At 40.9% G+C, this 9403-nt stretch overlaps 1 pseudogene; it reads right to left on the bottom strand.

Moving 5' to 3' along the window:
• Positions 1-4296: 4296 nt before the first annotated feature.
• Positions 4297-8956, bottom strand: LOC103290219 (arginase-2, mitochondrial-like; annotated as a pseudogene).
• Positions 8957-9403: the final 447 nt, after the last annotated feature.

Genomic DNA, 9403 nt, shown 5'->3' with positions numbered 1-9403 from the left:
TGGTCGAACTTCCGAGGGGACAATTTGCCTATTAGCCTTTTATTATATAGGATATAATTGAACAAACATATGAATTGTTAGGAACTGGCTTAACAATTATGGGAGAGAGCTAGGCAGTCTCCACAAGGTTGTCTTCTCACTACCCTTGGAGCCTGAAGTGCACCAGCAGACAGGAAAGTCAGGAGGCAGGCTAGAACTCCACAGCAGGAGCTGGGACACCACGTGGGCAGATGGAAACCCATGTTCTTTTTCGTTCCCTCTGACCTTGCTGAGGAGGGTATTCTGCAGAAGCTGAGGCCTTTGTCATGTTTCTGAACAGTATGCACTTGGCCCAAGCCCAGGGTGCAGAGAAACTGAAGGAAGATCCAAGGGGGAGGGAGTTAAAAAGTGGCTGCAGCTTCTGTGCCTCCTTCCAACTCTTGCCTGTGCTGAGGTGCTGAGCTGAAACAGAAGGAAAGGAATTCTGGGGAACGTAGTCCAGACTGGCCAGGTAGGCAGGCACATTACAAAGCCTTCATATGAGCATTGAGTGATGCTTCACTAAGGCCTTAGGCCGTGAGTTTGGTCTTTATACCAGTAGCATACTCCTCGCTCCTCCTAGATGCTTTCTGCTCCTCCTGGGATCCATGTCCTCTGAGAAGCAGACACCAAGATCAGTTAAAGGTGCAAGAAACTTATTAGGGAAAATGCCTGTGAAAGAAAACAGGGAGGAAGCCAGAAGAGCTTGGAAAGCCATCAGACTCTAATGCAAGTCTGACCCCAGGGAAGGAAGAAATGAAGTTTGGGTAGAAGTGATCTAGATTGCAATGCAACTCTAAGAAAAGTTCCACAAAACTTCCCGTGGGAAGAGTTCATATTTCCCACAGACAGACTTGCCTTGGTATCCCTGCTGTGACCACAGGAGCAGCGTGGAAGCATGGCCCTGGGATCCTGGGTCATTTGCGCTCCTGACAGTAGGATATTTGAGGGCCCCTTTTCATGGCTGCTATACTGCCTTTTTGTTTCTTGCTCGCGTCAAGACTCAGAATCAACCCCGTCTTCCTCTTCTGGAGTGTGAAAAGTATCTAGATCAGGACCAGGTGTCTTCTTGCTGGCATCTCTTTTGTCCAATGACTGATCTCTGTTCAGTCAGGACAAACTCTGCCAGGAGTTGATGGTGGAGGTACTTGGGAGGTGAAGGCAGTGTCCGGGTGTCTAAATGCAGGAAGATGGAGTTGTTGATTGACCATACAGTGGCTCTGCCTTAGGGCATGTCATAAAAGTGTTTGGCTGAGTATTAAACAGTCCTGATTCCTGGGATTTATTACGTACTTATTATGAAAAAAACAAAACAAACAGAACTCATGAAGTGTTTGGTTGGATAGGGGGAAGTAGGCCTGGGATTTGCTAGAGATGGGGATTCAGAAAATACAGGTGGAAGCATTTTCTGCAGTCTTTTATTCCTATTCTCATGAGAAATCAAATGTAAGCATCTGTAACAAATGAATGTAATGAAATGGAAATAATTTTTGCCTAGGCAATGAAAAACAGAGGATTGTTCGATTGCTAACTCCTGGAAACCAAACGCTGTTTCTCTGAAGCTGTGTGACACCTAGTGGGTGTCTGAACAGAACAGGACTTGATTGCTTTTTGGTGGTGATTCTATTGAATTTTGAACATTCTTTTCATAGTTGCATAACAGCAAAAAAAAAAAAAAAAAAAAAAGAAGTTTACATTGATATTGAGGGGGCAAGGGTAGGTGGAATGATGCCCAGCCTTACCACAACCTGTTATTTCTATCTCATGTGTATAGTAAACAAACTCCACTTTTGCAATAAGTGCAAATTGCACTTTTACAATTCTTTCTCTGCAATGCGCATGAGATTTTCTGACCAAGCACAGCATTCCCCTCATAAGTACTCATCTATGCAAAGAATGGAGTGTAAGTTGCTCTGCTAACCTCAGCTCTCAATTTCCTGGCCTTTGGGTGAAATCATGCACTTTAATGAGGATTCATACTAGAAATTCAATCGTTAGATCACTGATGTCTAATAAGCATTCGAAAAGAATCATCAAGAAATAATTTTCTTTCCACTCTACCTACCTAACAGTAAAAACACAGAAGCAAATTATCTTTGTTTCCAGTTAAACCAGGGCAATCATAACAACAGTTCTTCCGGACTCAAATTCCCTAGAGCATTCCTTTGCAAGCTTACAGATGAATAAACCTCACATATTAATTAGGGCCCATTGACCTTTTAAATCAGCTCACAAAGTACTAAAAAGCAACCCTTTATTACTAGTTTCTGAGGAGGTAACCTGAAAGAACCCGTTTTCCCTAATTTAGGGCCCTCTCCTGGGTTTAGCTATATTTGCAGGAACTGGGCAAACTGTTCTGACACATTGCCATAGCTGGCAGCTTCACACCGGGATCCTCACCAGGTCTGAAAACTGAGAAATGAATTCATTAACACCTCCCAGGCAGCCCTGTGCTGGTCCAGCAGTATCAGGGACTGGGATGCAGAATGCACTTCAAACATCCTGGGAGCCTTGCCTTAACCCTGGATTGATTGGAAAATAAGCCCTTGTGTCTTTCTCACTGATAGTGAAATCTCTCTTTATGCAGTGTCTATTCAGCTGCATCTTTCATAACCAGGCCCACTAATTTTGCCTGTAAAAAGTCTCTCTTAGCTGCCTCTCTCTCTCTTTTCTATCTCAATCTCAGGGTTTATATTCTGCTAGGTTGTACTGGTAAAGCCATCCCACCTGGCAAATAGCTGCTGGGGGAATGCCCTCCGCTTCACCCCACTGATGGCAGCCCTTTGCCATTGGCCTGGGACTGAGCACACCAAGGACTAATATTTGGCTGTTGGGAGCTCCAGGACCATTAGATAATCTGCTCGGCCTAAGACTTTACCACCTGTGGTGAGAAATTATGTTCTGCTCTGTATTTTTTAAAAATTCAAAACATTTTATTGGAAAAGAATATGCAATTTAGAGGAAGATAAGAAAAAATACACACCCAAAAGACCCTACTCCATGATTCCTGACCCTCAGGATTCACTGATTTTTGTTTTTTAGATTTTAAGTTTTAAATAGAAGTAAGTCCCTTTTTTTGTAACATGCCCAATTAGAACTCTCCTGTGTGTATAGGTAACCTGTATTATCTGAATAGTCTGATTCCCATGTAGTAGCCTGTATGTAGATGTTGTATCATCTGTCCATTTGAAACATGATGTGAGCAACAAATGCAAACCACTTGTGTCATTTAAAAATTTTCTAGTAGTAATATTTTAAAAAGTAAAAACAAGTGAAATTAATTCAATTTTATTTAATCCAATAATGTATTTGCTTAACCCATTACATCCAAAATATTATTGATATATAATTAATATAAAAGTTATTGAGACATCTTACTTTTTTTGGTATTAAGTCTTCAAAATAAGGAGTGTAATTTGTACTTACATCACATGGAAATTTGGGCTAGCTGAATTTTAAGTGCTCATCAGCCACATCTCCAATAATGTACTAGTAGATCTACAATTATTCACAACTTTTTAAGAAGAACACATTTCCAAGTTCTGCTTTTCTATAAAATACCTTCTTTAAAGATAAAAAAACAACAAAAGAAACACCAGATTTTTTTCTTGATGTCTAAAGTATTTTCTATCCACTGTAGAAAACTTAGAAAATATAGAAAATTACAAAGAAAAAAATAAAACTTTTTCTATATTTTAACCTTCCCGGGTTTGTTTGTTTCCCTAAGCACAACTAAAAATATATAGATTTTAAATATTAGGACCATTCTGTGACTATTATTTTGTAATGTTTCGGCTTAGAAACATAGTCTTGAAGTTTCCTTGTTGTCCTATGTATGTTGGTTTCCTCTCTAAGTGGATTTTATTATATTACTAGAGGTCCAGTGCATGAATTCGTGTATGGGTGGGGTCCAGCCAGCCAGCCCCAATCGGGCAGTGTGGGCCGGGGGGAGGGGCTGTGGGGAAAGGGGCCTTGGGAGGTTGGTAGGTCGGCTCCACCTCTTGGTCGAGCTCCCAGTTGAACTCCCCATGGTTGAATGAACTCCCTGTCGAGGGGACAATTTGCATATTAGCCTTTTGTTATATAGGATTATTTTTTTACAGTTATGATAGTATTATTGGTCACCAAAATAGAGGGAAGGGAAACTTTACAATTGTGAGAATGCACAAATGTTCTCATTAAGGCAGTATTGACCCAGATGACCATCAAACTGTCCCCTCAAACACCTCACAACTCTGGAATGGCCATTGCAACAAACGTGTTCTCACAAAGTATTCTCTAAATTCTCACACGTTCTTCATTTTCTGATTCATTTGGTGAACAGGGAATAGTAAGTTAGTCATAGACATGGTGCCTTCCTTCCCTTGTCAGACCAACGCTGAAGCAGTCACATCCACTGACAGACCAGCTGTATAGCCTTGGCTTCATCCTCTGAAGCAGCCCACCGAGGACTGGCTTCAACAAGATTCAGTGCTGATAGCAGCCCCATATTGTGTATTTCCTCAGTAATATACATGCCTTCTCGATAGGTCAGTCCCCCTGCAACAGGGCTCCTGTGGTACCTTGTCTTGGAGCTGGAGCCAGTGCAGGGTCCAATGCATCAATATCAAAACTCAGATGTGTTTGTCTTTTTCGTGTGCCAATCAGTAGTTTGAATACCTGTTCCATGACTTTCTGGATACTGAGTTCATCTATGTCTCTCATGGAAAAATACTGGATATCATAATTCTTTTAAATAAAATGGTCCAGAGGGCCCACAACTCTTAGACCAATATACACGGTACTTGGGGAAGAGATACAATTGATTCAGGAAAGTCCCGGGAACTGTGGTATTTTATCCTATAGTTCTCTGAGGAGAAGTAAAACTGGCTGTCCATGGAGATTTCCAGAGGAAATGGTGAGGGCTGTATTGATGTCAGTGTGGGCATCAGCCCAGATCACACGAAGGTCTGGGCAGTGGTGGGCATGGCCACTAATGATACCAATTGCAAGGCTGTGATCTCCTCCCACTGTGACACAGGGGTAGCCACCTGACACTGCTCTGCTAACCACCTCAGCCAGTTCCTGGTTGGTCAGGCCCACTGAGCAAGGATTCACTATCAGGCTGTTGCAGAGATCAGTTTTGGGGACTGTAGTGCAACACAAATCTCCAAAGTCTTTTAGTGGCAGCCCAAATTGGACAGTCTTATCAAGCCAACTTCTCTACAGCAGCAGGATCATATTCCACTCCTTTTCTTTTCTGTCCCTGTGAGAATGGAGCTCTGATCACAGACATGGAGTGGACAGACTTTTTCAGAATGAAATGCACCTGTTTCTGGAAGAGAGGTGAGAAGGTGCTTTCTCTGAAGTGGATTTTAAGCCTAGAAGACAGAAGTTGTTTCATAGCATTTCTACATACCTCAGAAAATATGATTGGGGACATGGAACTCATGCAATAAACACCTTCATTTACCAAAAAAAAGGGTTAATTAATTAACAAATATTTATTCAGTGGCTTCTCTGACCTCTTAGCTAGCAATGAACTGGATTTTAGAGTTGGACAAACCCAACAGAACACTTCATTTTAGTTTGGAATAACCCTCTGAACTTAGAGAAAAGATGTTGCTACTTGTGCCTAAACATGGGATCATCATCTGAGCCTCACTTTTTCAACTATATGGACGAGAAAAATGTGTGCTGCTTATCTTATTAATTCTTTCAACTCTCTCAGGCTTATGAGAGGATCAAATGAGATAATGTTCAAATGACATAACTAATACAACCACACCCTATAAAATAAGTTGTTTTCATTTCTTTTTCTAACCTTGCTACACTGTGTGAAATGTGCTCTGAATATGCTTAAGATTTGTCCTCAGACACTGATTGCATCCAGTTCTTGATAATATAATCTAATATAGACTCCAAACTATTAGTATTTGTATTACTTTTAAATAATAATTTTTTAAATAATACATAACTTTTCCTAGAATTTTAACCATATTTACAAATTTTTAAACATAGTTTTAGGACTTACTATTAGTCCTTATCCACTTTAAATCATGACTTTCTTATTCAAATTTTTGAATTCTTTACTTTGTGAATATCTCAAGTAGCTGTTTTAGAAAATACAGGGTGTGGTAAATCTAGCTCTTTAATCTGAAATAGAAATGTCTTTTACTAGTGTATTGAGGTTGACAGATAAAATACATGACACCCAGTTAAATTTCAATTTCAGATAGACAATGAATAGATTTTAGTGTAAGTATGCAATATTTGGACATAGTTATATTAAAATATATTCACTGTTTATCTGAAATTTATTAAAAACCTATTCATTGTTTATCTGAAATTTAAATTTAACTGAGTGTCTGTCTGGTCTCTGTTTTTATTTGTTAAATCTGGCAATCCTATTTTATAAACAACTTTTGATTGAGTACAGAATTCTTGGGTTAAAGGCTTTTTCTCTCAAAACTCTGAGAACAATTCCCTATTACTTTCTAACCATCATTGTAAAGTCTGATTTTTGCTCCTCCTTGGGCAATCTCCCCGCTCCCTCCCCCGCCCCCCCCCTCCGCCATTATGAATAGTTACAGGGACTTTCCTTTATTTTCATAACAAAATATTTTTAAATCTATATAAGAATTTTGAGTTTTTAATTAAGACTCTCATACTGTTTCTGAGACTCCTGAAATAATATTGCATATCTAGTAGCTACTCTTTCTGACTTATCTTAAACTTTCTTACCTCTACATTTTCTGTATGAATCTGAACTTTCAGAGGTTGTCAGTTATGTATTTGTAACCCTGAATCTATAGTCCACAGAATAGTGAGATGAAGTTGAAAAAATGTTGGCTAAAAGATCAAATGAATGAATAAGGGCTAAATATTAAGATGGGCCACACATTTCTGAAAGTCTCACACATAGTTTGGCTAAGTCAATACACAGTAGTTATTGAACCATATGAAGATAAAGATAAACCCTGATGACAGTTCTTTGATGTAAGGAACACTCTCAACAATGAAGGCATGGACATGGATTTTAAGGAAAAGGGAGGTTAAAATAGGTCTCGATTCCTGGTAGGGAGAATATAATGCAGAAAAACAACTGAGAATTGTAGGCTAACTCTGGCTGGTGTGGCTCAGTTGCTTGGCATAGTCCCATGTACCAGAAGGTCACAGGTTCGGTTCCTGGTGAGGGCACATACCTAGGTTGCGGGTTCGATCTTTGGTCGCCTACAGGAGGCAACCAATTGATGTATCTCTCTTACATTGATGTTTCTCTCTCTCTCTCATTTCCTCTCTAAGAAAAAAAATAAAAAAACAAAAGAATTGTAGGCAAATAGGCTTTTATTTATTCAGAAGCAGAGTAAAACTCATGTTTCATTTTGTCACCCTTGCTGAGAGCCCAGGAACATGAGAAAATACTGTTTCCCACTTTGCAGAGAATAGCAAGTTGCCTTCTCACCCACCAGCTGGTTAGAAAACAACATTCCAGCATTTGACCGAGCCAAGAGGCCAGTGGGCGCTCTGGGATCAGGTCCCAGAGGACTGACCCAAGAGAGAGGTATGAAAGGTCACTTGTTTATGAGGCCAGTCACATGTTGGGGAGGGAATGAAATGTCTTTTGATGTATGACTGCAATCCTGAGTCAGACCTTCTAGTTTCAGACCTTCTCTACAACCAAATCATAGTTAGACTTGGCCGTGTGGCTCAGCTCCGAGGTCCTGATCCTCTGACGAATCAAGAGCTCAGCTCCCTTCACTTTAGTACCAATTTCTCTCTGCTCTTCTACAATTGTAGCAAATAATTCACGTGTCAAGCATTTCTGTAGGTGCTGTGTATAAGCTTTTTCTTTACTACTTATACTTTAGCACCAACCCATTTTCTTTAGGGCAATAGGAATAAATATTATTTAAATGATCACATCTCATTTGTTAACCTCAGTCAGATTTCAGACACTTTAATTTGGTCCCCAAATGCCTTACATTCCTTCATCTGCTTATTGTTTTTTCAGTCATGTGAATCTCCATGGCATCTGATTTCCCATGAGATGCTATCTGACTATGAGATGAGATTGTTGGTCGTCAAAAATTAAACAGTTTTCTAGAATTCCACCCTGGAGTTATTTTCTTAACCTGAGCTTCAGCTCAATACCATTGCCTGTTTGAAAATATGAGTATAAGAATGTCACCCTAGGGTTTTCAATAGGCATATGTATATGTAGGCCTGTATGTAGGCATCCTATATAATACAAATCTAATAACAAATTATCCCCTTGGGAGTTTGACCTCAAGACCAAAGTTCAATCGCTTGCTGTTTATTACATCTGCTGACCCAGTGCCATGGCATGGAACATGGCGGGCGACCAGAGGAGGCGGGGCGCTGAGGGAGCGAGGGAAGGAGGTGGCATGGAGGTGGGGAGACAGGGAACCTGATCAGCCCTGATCGCCTGCCAGGCCTAGGGACCCTACCCATGCATGAATTTTGTGCACTGGGCCTCTAGTATAATATATTGTTAATAACTCTGAGTTACAAATTATGAAAATAAACTACTCAACTGGAGAAGCTGGATCAGATCCAATAAGGCATCCCTTCTCTTGCTGCTAGAGATCAGAACTGAAGTCTGGGCATTTTTAAAAACTGACAGTATTATAGATGTCCCCCATTTTCCCCTGTTAGCATCTCTCCACCCAGCCCTCCCCCACCCCTGGCCTTTACCACATTGTTGTCTGTGTCCACGGGCTATGCTTACATGTTTTTCTTTTTCAGGAAGCTCAAGTTCTGGCTCCGGCACTGGCACAGGTTCTAGTGCCTTTTCCAGAGTTTTGGTAGGCAATAACTTTTCTAGCAGCTCAAGGTTTTGCCTCCTTTGGCTGTTCACTGACATTGTTACCCATTCTCCAGAGCTGTTCTTGGTCTCAGTCTTGACCTTGGAGGCTGCATCAGTGGCCACAGGCATGTGTTTTGTGCCTGCAATACTGATCTTTGCGTTATTTGCAGATTAATTCTTGTGCTCCTGGTGACCCCCAGTGCCATGGCTTCATCAGGAAGCAGCTCAGTGGGGAGAAGCAGAAGAGGGAGCCCCGAAGAGCTGGGGACTTGAACCCAACACAGATCAACAACCACTTCCCCGCAGCATGCTGGGTCTGGATGTTTTCTTTAAAGGAGGGATTTGGTCCTTAGGAGACCCTGGAGAGGACCAGGAAAGCACTGGCATCTGCCAGCTAAAGATGCTTGGCAATATTTAGAACTAACTTATAGTGTTGCAGGGCAAAGAGGTTATTTCTGATTCATAGAACTAAGTCTTGCTTGTGTGGAACATCATCTAAAGTGTGATATTTCACCACACAATTCCCAGCCAGGGAAGGCCCATTGTTCTATGTCTGCTATCCTGAGGGGCATGGCC

The sequence above is a fragment of the Eptesicus fuscus genome, chromosome 9 (genome assembly GCF_027574615.1).
Source record: "Eptesicus fuscus isolate TK198812 chromosome 9, DD_ASM_mEF_20220401, whole genome shotgun sequence".
Lineage (NCBI taxonomy): Eukaryota > Metazoa > Chordata > Mammalia > Chiroptera > Vespertilionidae > Eptesicus > Eptesicus fuscus.
This window is presented reverse-complemented; position numbering and strand designations above follow the sequence as displayed.